The sequence below is a fragment of the Loxodonta africana genome, chromosome 13 (assembly GCF_030014295.1).
Source record: "Loxodonta africana isolate mLoxAfr1 chromosome 13, mLoxAfr1.hap2, whole genome shotgun sequence".
NCBI lineage: Eukaryota > Metazoa > Chordata > Mammalia > Proboscidea > Elephantidae > Loxodonta > Loxodonta africana.
In genome coordinates this window covers 79,015,777-79,032,026 of record NC_087354.1, presented here as the reverse complement: position 1 = coordinate 79,032,026, position 16,250 = coordinate 79,015,777, and the positions used below count along the sequence as shown (strand labels likewise).

The 16,250-nt window shown below is 41.0% G+C and overlaps 1 long non-coding RNA gene across 1 annotated transcript; it reads left to right on the top strand.

Moving 5' to 3' along the window:
* Window positions 1-313: 313 nt before the first annotated feature.
* LOC135233051 (uncharacterized) lies at window positions 314-14,101 on the top strand. The gene is made up of 3 exons (XR_010323737.1): window positions 314-947; window positions 2,411-2,586; window positions 13,706-14,101. It is a non-coding gene; the product is annotated as an uncharacterized LOC135233051 (long non-coding RNA).
* Window positions 14,102-16,250: the final 2,149 nt, after the last annotated feature.

Genomic DNA, 16,250 nt, shown 5'->3' with positions numbered 1-16,250 from the left:
GGTGCACCCGACCCAAGCTGTGTTATTTTTAGTCACCTCATATGCACGTGAGAGCTGGACAATGAATAGGGACGACCCAAGAAAAATTGATGCTTTTGAATTATGGTGTTGGTGAAGAATATTGCATATACAGTGGACTACCAGAAGAATGAACAAATCTGTCTTGGAAGAAGTACAGCCAGAATGTTCCTTAGAAGCAAGGATGGCAAAACTTCAGCTCATGTATTTTGGACATGTTATTAGGAGGGACCAGTCCCTGGAGAAGGACATCATGGTTTTTAAAGTAGTTCAGTGAAAAGAGGAAGACCCTCAATGAAATGGATTGACGCAGTGGTTGCAACAATGTGCTCAAACACAGCAATGATTGTGAGGATGGCACAGGACCGGGCAGTGTTTCTCTCTGTTGTAGACAGTGTCAGTATGAGTGGAAACCGACTCAATGGCACCTAACAACAGTACATAGAGTGAGGTCTAGAACACATAACAAATATGATGTTGATGCTCAGTTACTGGATGAGTGAGGTGATGTGTATTTTTCTTTTTTTAGTTAAGTTACTGTGATGGTTGAGATTGTGTGTCAACTTGGCTGGGCCATGATTCTCTGTGTTTATATGTCACTCCCATAATGGAATCTGCTGTGAGTAGCCAATTGGTTGAAAGGGAGTTTCCTTGGGGGCGTGGCCTGCATCCAAACACAAGCAGAGTTCTGGTTTTTTTGCTCACTGTGGGTCCTGCGCTGTCTCCTGTTCATCTGACCTCTGGCTCTTGGGACTTGAGCTATCAGCTTATCTGCTAATCTTGGAATTTGTTGACCTTCACAGCCCCAGGGCAGAAGGCCCAATCTCCAACCTGCCAATCTTGAGTTCACCAGCCCCTGAGGCTATGAGAATTGAGAGAAGCCTCTATCTTGACATACGGAATTGGGACGTTTCGGCCTCTACAATCACGTGAGACGTTTTCTTGATATAAATCTCTCTCTATATATATTTATACACTTTACTGGTTCTGCTTCTCTAGAGAACCCAGCCTAAAGCAGTTATTTTCATTTTATATTTATTTTCGGCAGCATAGGTTGCTGCTGTGGATTGAATTCCGTCTCTCAAAAAGAAATTCCTAAATCCTAATCCCTGCACCTGTAAACATTACCTTGTATTCAAATAGAGTTTTTCTTCTTTATGTCAGTGAGGTCATGTCAGAGTAGGGTGGGTCCTAGACATAATCACTTCTGAGTAGTGTTTTATCAAAAGAGCAGAATAGACAGAGACACACAAAGGGAAGACAGACATCAGAGGAACCCATCTACAAGCAAAGGAGCACTAAGGATTGCCAGAAACTAGGAGAGAGATCCACAGAAGGAATCAACACACGGAGACCCTGATTTGGACTTTTAGCCTCCAGAATGTGAGAAAATAAATCTCTATTCTTCAAAGCCATCCTCTTGCATTTTTTGGCTAAGGCAGCATTAGGTGATTACAACACTTTCTTTGGAAGTCGTTTTTAATTTAACATATATGTATTAAAGTATGTTATTACTGAGATAATTAGAAAAACAAACTATGTATTTAATAAAATTTAATATGATTGTGAATTCTTAAGTGAACTCTGATGGTAGGAGTATGAGGTGGGGCTGACATAATTTTATGGTCAATGGGCTCTAGCTCATAAGAAAGGATACGATTACAAAGGTTTCGAAAGTATTCTTTCTCTGGGTCCAATTTTTTCTCCAAGTCAATGGACTCTGTGCACAGTAATCTGCTGCAGCAGTCTGCACAGTTTTATTTGCCTCCTCCAAATGCTTTGACACCAATCTGTCCTGAGAATTCCCTTCTGTGTTTTAGAGGTCATGGAGTTAATGATGGTTTACAGGGAGTTCTTGCTTCTGACAAACAAGGATAAGCTCTCATATTTTGCCTATTATAAATAAGTTTGGAAATAACAATGAAAAAATAAATATTTTAACAAAGAAAATTAAGGCAGTAAGGGGAAGACATGGGATAATGTGTTTACAGAAGAAGTCTGTAGACTTTATAACAATAATAGTTACTGTTTTCGTCGTACCCTTTACTGGCTTCAGGAGAACGTTTTAAACAATAATTAATAATTAAAGTTTTCAAGTGAATTTAATGAATGACTTATTCCATTCTTTAGTGCTTGGGCTGTTCACTCATTTGCGTCATTCATGTTTTTACACGTATTTATGGAGCACCTGCTGTTATGTTCCCAACACTGTGCTAAGTGCCAGTTAGAGGTGAACATTTGACGTTGTTAAGGGATTTATAGTCTAATTGAGGAAATGATGGATTCCAACTTGAATTAATTTGTTTTTCACTATTAGCTAACTTCTTTGGGGCTTAGTGCGATCCTACAGTGTTTTACATGGATGCCCTTGAAAAGAAATAAAATGTTACAGGATTTCTCCTGGCTTGCCTGACATCATCACAGGAGAGTTTCCCAACCATGTGAAGATGCATCTGAGGAGCCTGAGAACCATCCACAGAGGGGACACTTGTCGCTCGGTATTCTGGAAACCCCTCAGCCACCTAAGCCCTGGAGGTCTTACTGCTTTTTCCATATACTGCCTAAAATGTAAGTGCCTGAGGCACATCCCAATTCTGTCTCATGCTTTAGTTCCTTTGCTTCTCTGTTCCACTTCCCTTCCCCCTTTCTCTTCAGTCCTTCCCCCAAGTGTTCTCTGCAGATAAGTTAAGATCATCAGTGTGTACAACAGACCTTCCCCACAGCCTTAGCTTGCTGCTTTAGCTTATTAGTACCCCCACAACTCCTAGTTTCCACCCCACCACTCCGCTGTGAATGGCCTGCAAGGGCACTAAATCTAACAGGTACTTTTGAAGTACTGTCTTAGCTGATCTCATATTAGCATTCTGTGCTTCACAAAGCAACCTCTTCACTGGTTTCAATGAAAACACACCTTCTTCTTTTTTCCCTCCTTCCCATGTTCTTCCTCCCCCATCTCCTTTGTTATCCTTCATTTTCATCATAGGTCCTTTGCGCCTCTCACTCACATTCTCCTTTTTGTGTGATTTCACTCACCACCAATGGCATTGATGTCAATTTAGGGATCTTTATCATGGCCCAGATCTCCCTCTTAATCTTTCTCCCCAAATTCATAACGTACAAAGTGAAATTCAGGGTTTTTTCCCCTAAATCTGCTCTCTACTACTCCCTATTTCAGTAAATTGCACCATAACAGTATGGTGGGTGGCATCCATCCATACCCAGAGACTTGGGAATTATCTTTAATTCCGCTCTCCCTCACTCACCACATATATCCTTTCACAAGTTGTCTTAGTCATCCAGTACTGCTATAACAGAAATACCACAAGTGGATGAATTTAACAAACAGCAATTTATTTTCTCACAGTTTAGGTAGCTAGAAGTCCAAATTCAGGGCGTCGGCTCCACAGGAAGGCTTTCTTTCTGGGGGAAAGTCCTTGTCATCAATCTTCCCGTGAGTCTAGGAGTTTCTTTCTTGATGGTAAGAAGCCCTTCTCCTCTCTGCTGCTCACTTCTCTCTTTTATATCCCAAAAGAGATTGACTCAAAATACAACTAATCTTGTAGATTGTGTCCTGCCTCTTTAACATAACTGCCTCTAATCCTGCCTCATTAGCATCATAGAGGTTAGGGTTTATATTACATAGGATAATTACATCAGATCAGAAAATGAAGATCAATCACACAATACTGGGAATCATGGCCTAGCCAAGTTGACACACATTTTTGTGGGACACGATTCAATCTATAACACAAGCCCTATCATCATTTTGTTATCTCTAGACTTCGTCCTTCTGACAAGACTCTGGTATAAGGCTCTTGAATTATTGGAATAGCCGCTTACCCTGACTCCTTATATCTAAATTAGCATCCTTCCGTTTTTATACAACATAAACCTGATTACTTTATTTCCCTGGTTAAAACTCTTCAGTGGTTTTTATTAACCCTATAATAAAGATCGACCAACTTTCCATGGTTTACAAGGTTTGTAATCCCCACCTCACCTCCCAGTATTCATGGCCTTGTATAAGGCCATCCCACTGAGTATGAGCAGTCCCTGTGAACTGCTTCTAAACAATAAAATATGGCAAAGGTGATTACTTTGTATCATGCTAGTAGACTTGCTCTAGAGACTCTCCTTGCTGGCTTGATAAATTAAGTAGTCATGCTAGGGAAGTTCAAGAAATTGGACAAGTCTCCTAGGAATTGTACATGACCTCCAGAGCTGAGGGTGGCATCGAGGAGCTGAAGACAGCTTCCAGCTGACAGCCAGCCAGAAGTCAAGTGAGCGTGGCCGTAGATTCTTCCTCTGCTGAGCCTCCATGTGAAAGCTCAGCCCGGCCAACACCTTGTTTACAGCCTTGTGAGACCCTGAAACAGAGAATCCAAATAAGCCTACTCTGACTCCTGACCTACAGCACCTATGAGATAATAAATGTATGTTGTGTTATGATGCTAAGTTTGTGGAAATTCGTTACAGCTGCAATAGAAAACTAATATAAAAGGCCCTAAGTGATTACATTTTTGACGTGATGCATGTTCTATTTTCTTCTATTATTTGTGACCTTGAACTCTTTCATGTCTTAGTTTATAAGATTGGAGCAGCAACTTACTGCACAGATATTTACAGTAGGCAACAAAAGTAATTAACGTTCTTTATTCATGATACATACTTAGTACATGTAGAACTGGATTGTCAAGATAGAAGTGATAAAAGAACACTAGCAGAGGGTGAGCTCCTACTAAAAGCACACTCATCAAGGTGCAAGGCATGCTAACAGATGTGAAAGAAAAAGGAGAAACAAAAAACCTTGATATTCTTTTCTTTCAATTAAGTATCATCATCAACAGCAACAGCAACAACAACAAAAACTGTTTTGATTCCTTTGCTGGGTGTTTGCTACACAACAATAAATACTTAAGACAGCCTTGCTTGCTGTCCTCAAAGGGTCCAATCCAAGAGGTAAGAGAAGTCACAGAAGCAGTGAGAACACCTGAGAGAGTTCACGAAGGGCTACACAGTGGGAAAGGTTCCCTGCACAGGAGGGCAAATACTGGCAGGTGAAGGTGTTCATTTCCCATGAAAACCAAAGTCCTGGGAACAATGAGGTAGACAAACATTGAAATTTCAAACATCTCAACAAACATGAAGCATAACACAAAAAGAAAAATCAGCTCCTCCAAATGAAAATCAACTAATACAAAATTTTGTTTGTTTTAATGATAAAATGTCATTTTTTATGTACCACTTTAACTTAAATTTTGTCACTTGATCTTGATAGCAATCTTCTGCAGGATTTAAAACAATATTACTTAATTCATCTTATACATGTAAAAATGGGAGCACAGAGAGGTTAAATAAATTATCTAAGACCATAGAGTGTCAGGTGGTCTTTGTACTGATGTTTCAAATTCAAACCAAAGGTTCTTTCCAATGGATCATATACAAACAACTAACGAGAAAAACTTAACATACTGTATGGGCAGTAGTTTTCAACAAAAATGTGTTACTTTATTGGTCAGTATCTTCCCAGGTGCATCAAAGAGACGGTTGAGTATTCAAGCTTATTTTATGGTAACTAGATGGGTATGTGCCAATGCTCCAATTGGGGAAAATGCTGTCTTCTATCTTTTCACTTGTGATATGTACTAATTAAGTAGCATATTAGTTTCTACAGAAGTAATTTAAAGACATTTCCATAACTTATGACCTCTGAGGAGGCAAACAATTAAAAACATTATTCATGGCGAATTTGTCATAATCTCGTTAGTTATAATTACTTTTGTTACCTTGGTCACATGCCTCTACCCCTCTAAAAAGTACCCTGAAATTCTCATCCCTCTTTTTTGGTATGTAAACATACAGGAGTAAAATGTGGTTATTAGAGATACCACACATGGCAATCCTGATACTTTACAAAGAGAATATAATGCCAATAATAACTGTCATAATGCCTACTGTGTGCCTGACCCTACATGAGAGAGTTATCCACATTATCGCTAATCTTTACTACAGTCCGGTAGCTATTTTTTCAATGAATGGTTGTATCAACATTAGCTAACTACCATCACCTTCCTTCTGCAGACGGCTTCCCATCTCACACTTACTGACTGGTGGCAAATCTTGGGCTGGGGCTCTCTGGGAGCCCATGTCCCCTGACCTCTGAAAGATGAGTGGCTGTCTCCATGCAAACAATGGCTCAGTGCTGCTTTCCTGAGCAGAGGCTTGTGAGGGGGTAGTTAACATTTAGAAGACTCAGGCATGTGACCGAAATGTAATATTCAGCTTTAAAACAAACTCAGAGCTATTCATTGTCTTTTCCAAGGTCAATATTTGAATATGGATTTGTGTCCATGCAAAACAAGCCTCGGCTAGTGTACAGAGATTGACTGTTTTATCTGCCATCCTCAATCCCGACTAACATTGTATTCTGCACCTCTGAAGAGAAAAGATGGGAGGAGAATGGTTGCTGGGCAACCAAAGCACCAGGATGTCCTGGCTGCAGCATAATTAGTTGGGATCTGGCAAACCTCCCAGGATTCGTCGAGTAGCAGGAATAATTATCTGGCCTCTAGCATCTTGGCAGGGTTACCTTGAACTCCAGTCTCACACACAAAAATTATAAATGTATTAACATTCATATCGCTCAAATGTAATTATGTTCTTCAAGAAAATTTAAAAATTCTAGTTGTTAATAAGCGGGCCCTGGTGGCACAGTGGTGAAGCACTCAGCTGCTAACCGAAAGATCAGCGGTTCGAACCCAGGGACCACTCTGCAGGCAAAAGATGTGGCAGTCTTTCCATAAAGATTTACAGCCTTGGAAACTTTATGGGGCAGTTCTACTCTGTCTTTTAGGGTTGTTATGAGTCGGAATCAACCTTATGGCAACAAGTTTTGGGTTTGCAGTGGTAAATGATTTAATATTGATGAATTTACCCAAAATTATACAATCAGCCCTGGAAAAGTTTCTGCATGAAGCATGATTTAAAAAAAAAAAAAAAAGTTTTTCTGATTTTTGTTTGTTTCTCATTTAAAAATTTATACTCAAATTGTTTTGTAACACTGGTTGCAACCCCAGCAATGTGACAGCACTCTCCCCCTTTCCATCCTGGGTTCCTTGTGTCCATTTGTCCAGTTTTCCTGTCCCTTTTTGCCTTCTCATCCTGCTCCGGGGCAGGACTTGCCCATTTAGTTTTGTATATTTAATTGAACTAAGAAGCACATTCCTCACATGTGTTTTGTTTTATAGGCCTGTCTAATCTTTGTGAAAAGTGGGCTTCGGGAATGGCTTCAGCTCTGAGTTAGCAGAGTGTCTGGGGGCCATAGCTTTGGGGATACCTCCGTTCCCTGTCAGACCAGCAAGTATGATCTTTTTCTGTGAATTTGAATTTTGTTTGACATTTTTCTTCCCCTCTGTTGGGACTCTGTATTGTGATCCCTGTCATACCGGTCCGTGGTGATAGCCAGACACCATCTAGTTCTTCTGGGCTCAGGCTGGCAGTGACTGTGGTTCATGTGGTCCTTTAGTCCTTTGGGCTAATATTTGCCTTGTGTCTTTGATTTTCTTCATTCTTTGCTCTCGACAGGATGGAACAAATAGATGTATCTTAGAAGGCCACTCAAAAACTTTTAAGACCCCGGAAGCTACTTACCAAGAAGGATGTAGAACATTTTCTTTATGAACTATATTTTATACCAATTGACCTAGGTCTTTCCTGAGACCATGGTCCCCAGCCCTCAGCCTCAGAAACTTGGTCCCTCAAGGTATTTGGATGTGTCTAGGAAGCTTCTATGACATTGCCTTGGACAAGTTGTGCTGACATCCCCTATATTGTGTATTGTCTTTCCCTTCACTAAAGTCAACAGTTATCTACTTTTTATTTAGTGATTTCCCCCTTGCACCATCCCTTCTGATTTTGTGGTTTTAAGACAGTTATAATCCTATTGCATGAAATCATATGCCTAGGAAATTAAATTATTGGAATATAGCCAATAATTCAGAAGTTCATATGTGGTTGTCGTTAGTTGCCAAGTTGATTCCTACTCATGGTGACCCCATGAGTGCAGAATAGAACTGCTTGATAAGCTTCTTCAAGGCTGTGACCTTTTGGAAGAAAATCTCCAGGACTGTCTTTCAAGGTACCTCTGGGTGGGCTCAAACTGCCAACCTCTTGGCTAGCAGTCGAGTACTTAACCATTTCTGCCACCCAGGGACTCCCAAGTTCATATACGATTTAGCTGCAGTCACTAATAAGGCATAAAGATGCAATTGTTTCAATACTATTTTTAGTAGTGGACTCAAGATTATAGCTGTTAACCAATTTTACATTCCCAATTTAGGTAGTAAGCCGGCCATGCAGAACATGCAGAGGGATTCTTAAAGCTCTCATGTAATGCTTAGGTTGTCACTGAAAGTATGAAAAGATAGAAATTGAAGTGGGTGCAAAAGTTGGAGGTTGGCGAAAGGCTTCCTTTGGAGATAACTGAGCTGTGCGCTCAATACCACACCCCTGTAACAGGGAAAGACTGAGAGAGATTTTCTCACCTTAAGACTAGGAGAGGGCTTTTAAAGACACCAAAAGAACTTGCATGTGCCCCCTGCATTTAAAGGACGAGATGAACTGACTGCTTAATTCTGAGAAACCTCAGCTGTGACCTTTTTGTCACAGATTTAGGGTTGTGTTTTGGAAAGAAACTGCACTCCAATTACAGTTCTAAGTGTGTGTTTCTGGTGGATGTACAAGCCGTACTTGAGCTGAATGGAGAGGTGTTGTCTTAGATCTTAAACGGTCTAATGTTAAATGGTCACTTGAAAGGCCAGCAAAGCCTCATGAGAAGAAGGTGGAGGTGTTCAATTAGATGCACTGGGGCCTGGGAAGGAGCCACTCTTGGTCACAGGGGATGAGAGAGATGTTTCCAAAACATCCCATAAGGGCTCCAGGAGAGAAAATTCAAGTATTGGGCTGAGTCAAGAAAGAAGAAGTCGACCAAAACTCCTTTCCACTGCAGGCTTCCTGCTGGAGCAGGGCCAAGCTGTGGGATACAAGACCTTGAACTTTTAATGAAGTTCAGAGTTGAAATTCTTACGGTGGACTAGACATAGGAATTATTAAACAGAGGCTGTTTTGGAGACCAAAATGACCTAAGGTCTCTTCACTCTGATTGCCCAGAAGAGCTATGGAGCCTGCCCTAGGCTGCACTAGAGAAGCCCGAGAAGAGCCAGGCCCCTAGTGTCATTACTGAAAAATGAGAGGAAATAACAAAACGGTTTTCTTTGTTTCTTATGAGTCCCACTCCTTAAAGCCACTGGTTACATATATTTTCCTTATGGGAGAGCTCTACTCTTAGATTTATTAGCATTTTTGACACAACTTCAAACACTTTATATTATAATTCCCAGGTCCACAGAAAATTAGTGGTGAATAGTATGGGGTAGGATAAAGAGTACTGCCAGAATGAAACACAGTGCCAAAAATTACACATGCCAGATGCCAGTAGGCTCTGCAACCTTAAGTGCGAGTTACTGCCAAAATACAGTAAAGCCTCATTAATTTGAACTAACCAGTGGAGCTAGCATTCTGTCGTCTGTGTGCCAGACACTCTGGCTTCCACTGACACCGCACGGAATTCTCTGGGTCAGAGCTCCTCCATCGGAGTGCCGGGAACACGTTACAGGTGGGACAAGACATTGAGAGCCAGAGGGATCTGAAGTTGAGGCGACCTTGCTTCTTTACCCCAGTGAGCTCTCAGGTGTGATCGTTTTCTGTATTTGTCCTGAGTTGTAAAATTGAGAAGGAGTGCTCTCGGTAATTTTGTGAGCTGTCATTTCATAAAGAAGGAAATAGAAGCTCATAGCGATGTTAACTAAATTTGCATTGTTTTTGTTTTTGTTAGTTGCTGTTGAGTGAATTCCAACTCGTGGTGACCCCAGGTGTGCAGAACAGAACTGCCCCATAGGGTTTTCCTGGTGGTAATCTTAACAGAAGCAAATATTCAACCTAAATTAAACTTTCACTATGTAACATTTTTACCAAATGAACATTAAACTACAGGACTAGATTTTTTTTCTTGCTACTATGATTATTAAGCATAGGTTTGCAAATAAAATTTCAAGGGCACAGTTTAACTCTTTGAATAGAGTTTCTGAGCTGTTTAACATTTTTTTTTTTCATATCTGTTATACACATGTACTATCCTATGTACAGTATATGTATACATTTATTTAATCATAAATATAAGTCAATAGGACATACTATTTTTATCCCCATTTTACAGAGAAGAAAACTGATACACAGAATGGCTAGGTAACTTGTACAATGTATCACAGCAAGTAAGCAGAGAGCCAGGACTCAGGCTTGGCCAGTCTGACATCAGAGCTAGTGCACTTAACAATGGCTAGACATTGCCTTTTTTATTGGATATTTGTTGATTGAACGTATTGAAGAAAGGCATGAAGAAATGAAGATCATTAAAGTTAAGGGTTATGACATATGGATTGTTTTAGGGATTTTGGTTACAGATTAAAACCTATTTAAGTTAATTTATGTAAGAAAATACTCTGAAGGGGAATTGAGCCCAGCAAGTATCAAGTGGGAAGCAAAGCTACAGTTAACACCAATGAAACTCCTGTGGAGTCAGTCCCAGTGCTTCAAATCCTCACCTACCACTATAGGATCTTCGGCAAATTCTTTGTCATTTTTAAGCTTGAGTTCCATTGTATAAAAATGGGTAATTATAATATCCTGTGAGTGGTGAATGTAGTAGTGTCAGTACTTAGAAAGCATCTGCACTCAATGGCAGTTGCTATTATTATCATTATGTTCAAAAACATGCTTTACATAATAATAGCAATTATCAAGCTAAATTGTGATAAAGATTTGAAGATTATAATGAACATATTACATATATGTGTGCATATATATATATATACACCTGTTGCCATCAAGTAGATTCTGACTCATAGCAACCCTACAGGACAGAGCAGAACTGCCCCATAGGGCTTCCAAGGAGTGCCTGGTAGATTGGAACTGCCAACCTTTCGGTTAGCAGCCGTAGCTCTTAACCATCTCGCCACCAAAAGTTGACAGTTCCAATCCACCAGGCGCTCCTTAGAAACCCTATGGGGCAGTTCCACTCTGTCCTATAGGGTTGCTATGAGTCAGAATCAGCTCGATGGCACACAACTATATATATATATATATTCCTCTATCACCTGTCTGTTTGTCATACTGTCATACTGTGGTGGCTTGTGTGTTGCTATGATTCTGGAAGCTATGCCACCAGTATTTCAAACACCAGGAGGGTCATCCATGGTAGACAAGTTTCAGAGGAGCTTCCAGACTAAGACAGACTAGGAACAAAGAAGGTCCGGCAATCTACTTCTGAAAACTAGCCAATGAACATCCTATGGACCACAACAGAACATAGTGTGATATAGTGCTGGAAGATAAGCCCTCTAGGTTATGTGGGACTCAAATTACACAGTGACCATAACAATGGACTCAAGCTAATCCAACTACATTCTGTTGTACACACAGTTGCCATGAGTTGGAGCTGACTCAACAGCAATTAATAGGAAGAACTAAGCCCCAGGACTTGGAGCAACTGACAATCTCTCTAAGCTGTAGTTTCTTTATATGTTAAATAGAATAATATTTTTTGCTACCTAGGAATGTTGTAAGAATAAAATGGAAATGAGACTTTAAAGGTAAATTTATTTCGTAAACCGTAAAAGAACATACAAAATGTAAAGGATTGTTGTCCCAAAGCATGTGTGATAATCAGAGTATTTCTAAATCTATTTTAGAATTGTGTTTTCAGATGGTCATTATCTAACATGTTTACAAATACTCAAATTTGAACTTGAAGCCTTGTCCATTTTTGTCTTAAAATGGCATTTACTTATTGAAAAACGACACATTCATAAAAGAAAACCATATAGTTACTATATTTTAAAAATCAGTACTTTTTATACAAAAAATCTTATTTCTTACTCTGGACTCTTATGTTGAAACAGTGACCTTATGTGAGGCATTAAGAAGTGATATTTTTTAGTTATAATTAGGACTGTCACTGTGTGATTTTAGCAGCAGATTTAATCTGTTTATGCTTCCTATGAATAAATATGTGTGGATTATAACATCTACTCTTTTCTATCTTTCAAGTGTGCTTCCTCTTTACGGTGCAATAGTTTTCCTGATAAATGGAACTCTTTGAAATTCTGGTGTCATTTCATTGCATTTGGCTGCTTTCTCTGTTCCCTATGCCCTTGAGAAATCTGCATTGATCAAAATCAAATGGGGAAAGCTACTCAATTCAGTTCAATTTATATTCACTGAGTCCATATAATATGCTTATCGGTGAGACTCTATTGCTCTGTTCCCATCGTCTGTAATTTCTACTCAGTACAGTGTCCTTCTCCAACTCTTTTTGCTGTAATTGCAATATAGGAACTTTTGGAGCAAGCGGAACAGGCGCTGCAGCTGAGGACGTAGGAGGAGCCAGGCAGCATCACTTAGGAGACAGGGTCTGGGTGAGAAAAAGGAGTGAATAATGCCAAATGGGTGTCAGGGCTTCTGTGATCAGGGCAGTAACTGCTGGTAAGCTCTAATAATGGATTCTGGTGGGGAGGGCTGATTTGAGCATTTTCTAGTTTTGCTTGTGTAAATGTTCCCACCTTGGTCGATTTTAGTAGTCCTCCCTGGCAGTGCAGTGGTTAAGTGATATGGCTGCTAACAAAAAGGTCAGCAGTTCAAATCCGCTAGCTGCTCCTTGAAAACCCTATGGGGGAAGTTCTACTCTGTCCTCTCAGGTCGTTATGGGTCAGAACCGACTAGACAGCAATGCCTTTGGTTTGGCTTGGGTGGTGCAAATGGTTAACACACTTGTCTGCTAACTGAAAGGTTGGAGGTTCAAGTTCACCCGGAAATACCTCAGACGAAAGGTCTAATTCTGAAAAATCAGCCATCGAAAACCTTGTGGAGTAGTTTTATTATGATGCACTTTGGATAGCCATGAGTCGGAATTGACTCAAAGGGAACATCCGATGCCCGATTTTAAGCTACTAATGTGATGGCACTGAACGGGGGTAGGGAACAGATGAGCATAGCTGATTGTCTTGAGCCAGCACAAGTCAGCTCCACCACAACCCTGCATCATGGGCATGATATTTGGAAGGAAAAATGACTTTTCTTGTCATGCCCAAAAAAGAACCACTAGTAAAATTTGTTTTTTAGAAGGAAACGATAAGAACCAAGACCACACTTACAGTCCTTCCCTGAAATTAGAGAGTGTCTTAGTTATCTAGTGGAGCCCTGGTGGTGCAGTTGTCAAGAGCTCAGCTGCTAACCAAAAGGTCAGCAGTTTGAATCCACTAGTCACTCCTCGAAACCCTACGGGGGCAGTTCTAAGACAGGGTGCAAAGGCCCTAGATCAGAGGATGCCTGTTTGAGAAATATCGAAGAGACTGGTGTGGTTAGAGGAGAAGCAAGTAAAAAAGAAATAGACTATACTATCAGGGAGGTAATAGGGGGTTGAGTGTGGAACCTAGACACTTATTAAGACAAGGAACAGAGGGGCACCCAAATCTGCAAACAAAGCAACAAGAAATAGGCCAGGGCCCAGAAACAAAGCCATTCCCCAGAACAATGGGGCAGGGTATCTAAAAATAGCCTGCAAACTTCTTTAAAGTTGCCTTTCAGAAGCAGCTGGAGAAAAACAGGCCCAGGGACATGTGCAGAACATCCACCTGTGACCGCTGTGTGACCTTCCATCAGGGGCAGTGACGGCCTACAGCCCCAGCCAGGGAATTGAACCTGGGAAGCAAGAGACTGCGCAGGCGTGACACCCCATAATAAGTCCTGCTATGAACCCCAGAGGCCTCCAGGACAGGAGCCATCTTGGGAAGCTGCTGCAGGCGCACCTTAGTTAACATATCCCTGCCTGTGGGTATGAATAAACATGAATCTTTCCCTACCCAAGAAATTTAAAAAATTCAGGCCCGTCTTTTGTTTTCAGAGATGAGGGTAAGCGTTGCTCTAGGCGCTCCTCATCTCCGCTTGCAAGCCTCTTCAATAAAGCTTTGTTCTTGTGGAAAACTACATGCCTTACCTGCTCATTCTTGACCAGTGAGAGGCAAGAACCTTATTCTGGTAACAGTTCTACTCTGTGCTATAGGGTTGCTATGAGTCAGGGTTGACTCAGTGGCAATGGGTTTGGTTTGGAGTCCTGGTGGCATAGTGGTTCAGAGCTCAGCTGCTAACCCAAAGGTCAGCAGCTCAAATTCACAAGCCACTCCTTGGAAACCCTATGGAGCAGTTCTACTCTTATCCTATATGGTCACTATGAGTCGGAATCGACTCAATAGCAATGGGTTAGTTATCTAATGCTGCCATAACAGAAACACCACAAGTGGGTGGCTTTAACAAACAGAAGTTTATTCTCTCACAGTCTAAGAGGCTAGAAGTCTGAATTCAGGGCTTCAGCTCCAGGGGAAGGTTTTCTTTCTCTGTTGGCTCTGGAGGAATGTCCTTGTCATTAATCTTCCCTTAGACTAGGAACTTCTCCGCATAGGAACACCGGGTCCAAAGGAGGCACTCTGCTTCTGGCACTGCCATCTTGGTGGTATGAGGTTCCCATGGCTCTGTGCTTACTTCTCTCTTTTGTATCTCAAAAGAGATTGTTTTAAGACACAACCTAATCTTGTAGATTGAGTTCTGCCTCGTTAATATAACTGCCACTAATCACACCTCATTAACATCATAAATGTAGGATTTACAACACACATAGGAAAATCACATCACATGACAAAATGGTGGACAATCACAATACTGGGAATCAGGGACTAACCAAGCCGACACACATTTTTGGGGGACACAGTTCAATCCATAACAGAAAGTGCATGAAAACAGTAATTCGAAATTTTACCTCTCCATAGTTTCACCATCTTGTAAAATCACTGCTATATAAAGTCCCCTGCCCTCCTCCAGAGACAATCTTCCTTGAAAGCGTGGCAAAAATGAACTTTTTTTTTTTTTAAAACAAGGGCATAATCGTTATTACGTTTACTTCTTTCTCTCTATGAATGTAATTATTTTGCTGGCGATAACAAAATGTTTCTAGGGAGTGTCAAACCTGAAGTGTTTGTGGAAATTGTTTTTTCTACATATAAGATCATCATTCATGTACTGTGGGTTTCCTGCATGGTGATGAGTTTGGCCACCATGGTACTATGGTGCACCTGTTCACAGAATATCCTGGCAATACTTGTGAGTCTTGGCAGAAAAAAGGAGACACAAATCTCTGAGCAGTTGTAAAATGGTGGGAGTAGTAATAGCGTCAAAACCTGCCTAATTTGGGCGGGGAAAAAAGGATAATGCAAATCAAGGTCATCCTAAGACTGATCCCTATGAGGTGGAGGTCAGACATGCCTCAACTCTCCAACCTTTTTAGCAATTCTGACACCAGCCGTTTCCCCCATGGCACTCTTCTCTTTTGTGTTCGATAACCCATTACAGTGACCACACAGAACTCACAGACCATACTTAACAGTTAGATGGTTTATTAAGGAAGTAACAACTCCAGATCAGGACCAGTAGGCTACAACTCAGGATCAGGATTACAAAGCATGAAGGCAAAGTCTCCCTTCTTCAGTGCAGAACAGCTCTCTCAGCTCCTCTAGGCCATGCAGGGCTCCCTGCCCCTTGAGGACAGGTTCCTCTGGCCCTCTCAGGACAGGCTCCTCTTGGCCCTGCTCTCTGTCACCACTGACTCTGCCACTGGGCCCCTTCTGGGCCTCTTACTGTCTTCAATGTTACAGCCCTTGACCCATGTTACAGTTCTTTTAGGAAGTTCATTGCCTCCTCTTTCTCCCTACTTCTCTCTTTTCTCTTCTTTCTTCCTTTGACTTCTCTTCCTGTTTCTTTCTGTCTGAAAAACCTCTGTGAGGTTGACTGCAAATATACACAAACTCCTTCTCAGTTTTAAGGCATGGCCCTCCCACCAGGGCCAAGAACTGAATCCCCTCCTAGTAGGCCACAAATACTTCATTTGCATAGTAGGCTACAGACACTTCATTTGCATAGTCTACTGACCAGTCCCTGCAAGCTGCATACCAATCACAGAGTAGGCTTTGGCACAGGACCAGACAAAATAGCATCAAACCACAAGTTATTTACAATTTATCCAGGAAATGTAAATCATCATGCACAAAAGTAACAAACTGTTTAGGGTAGAA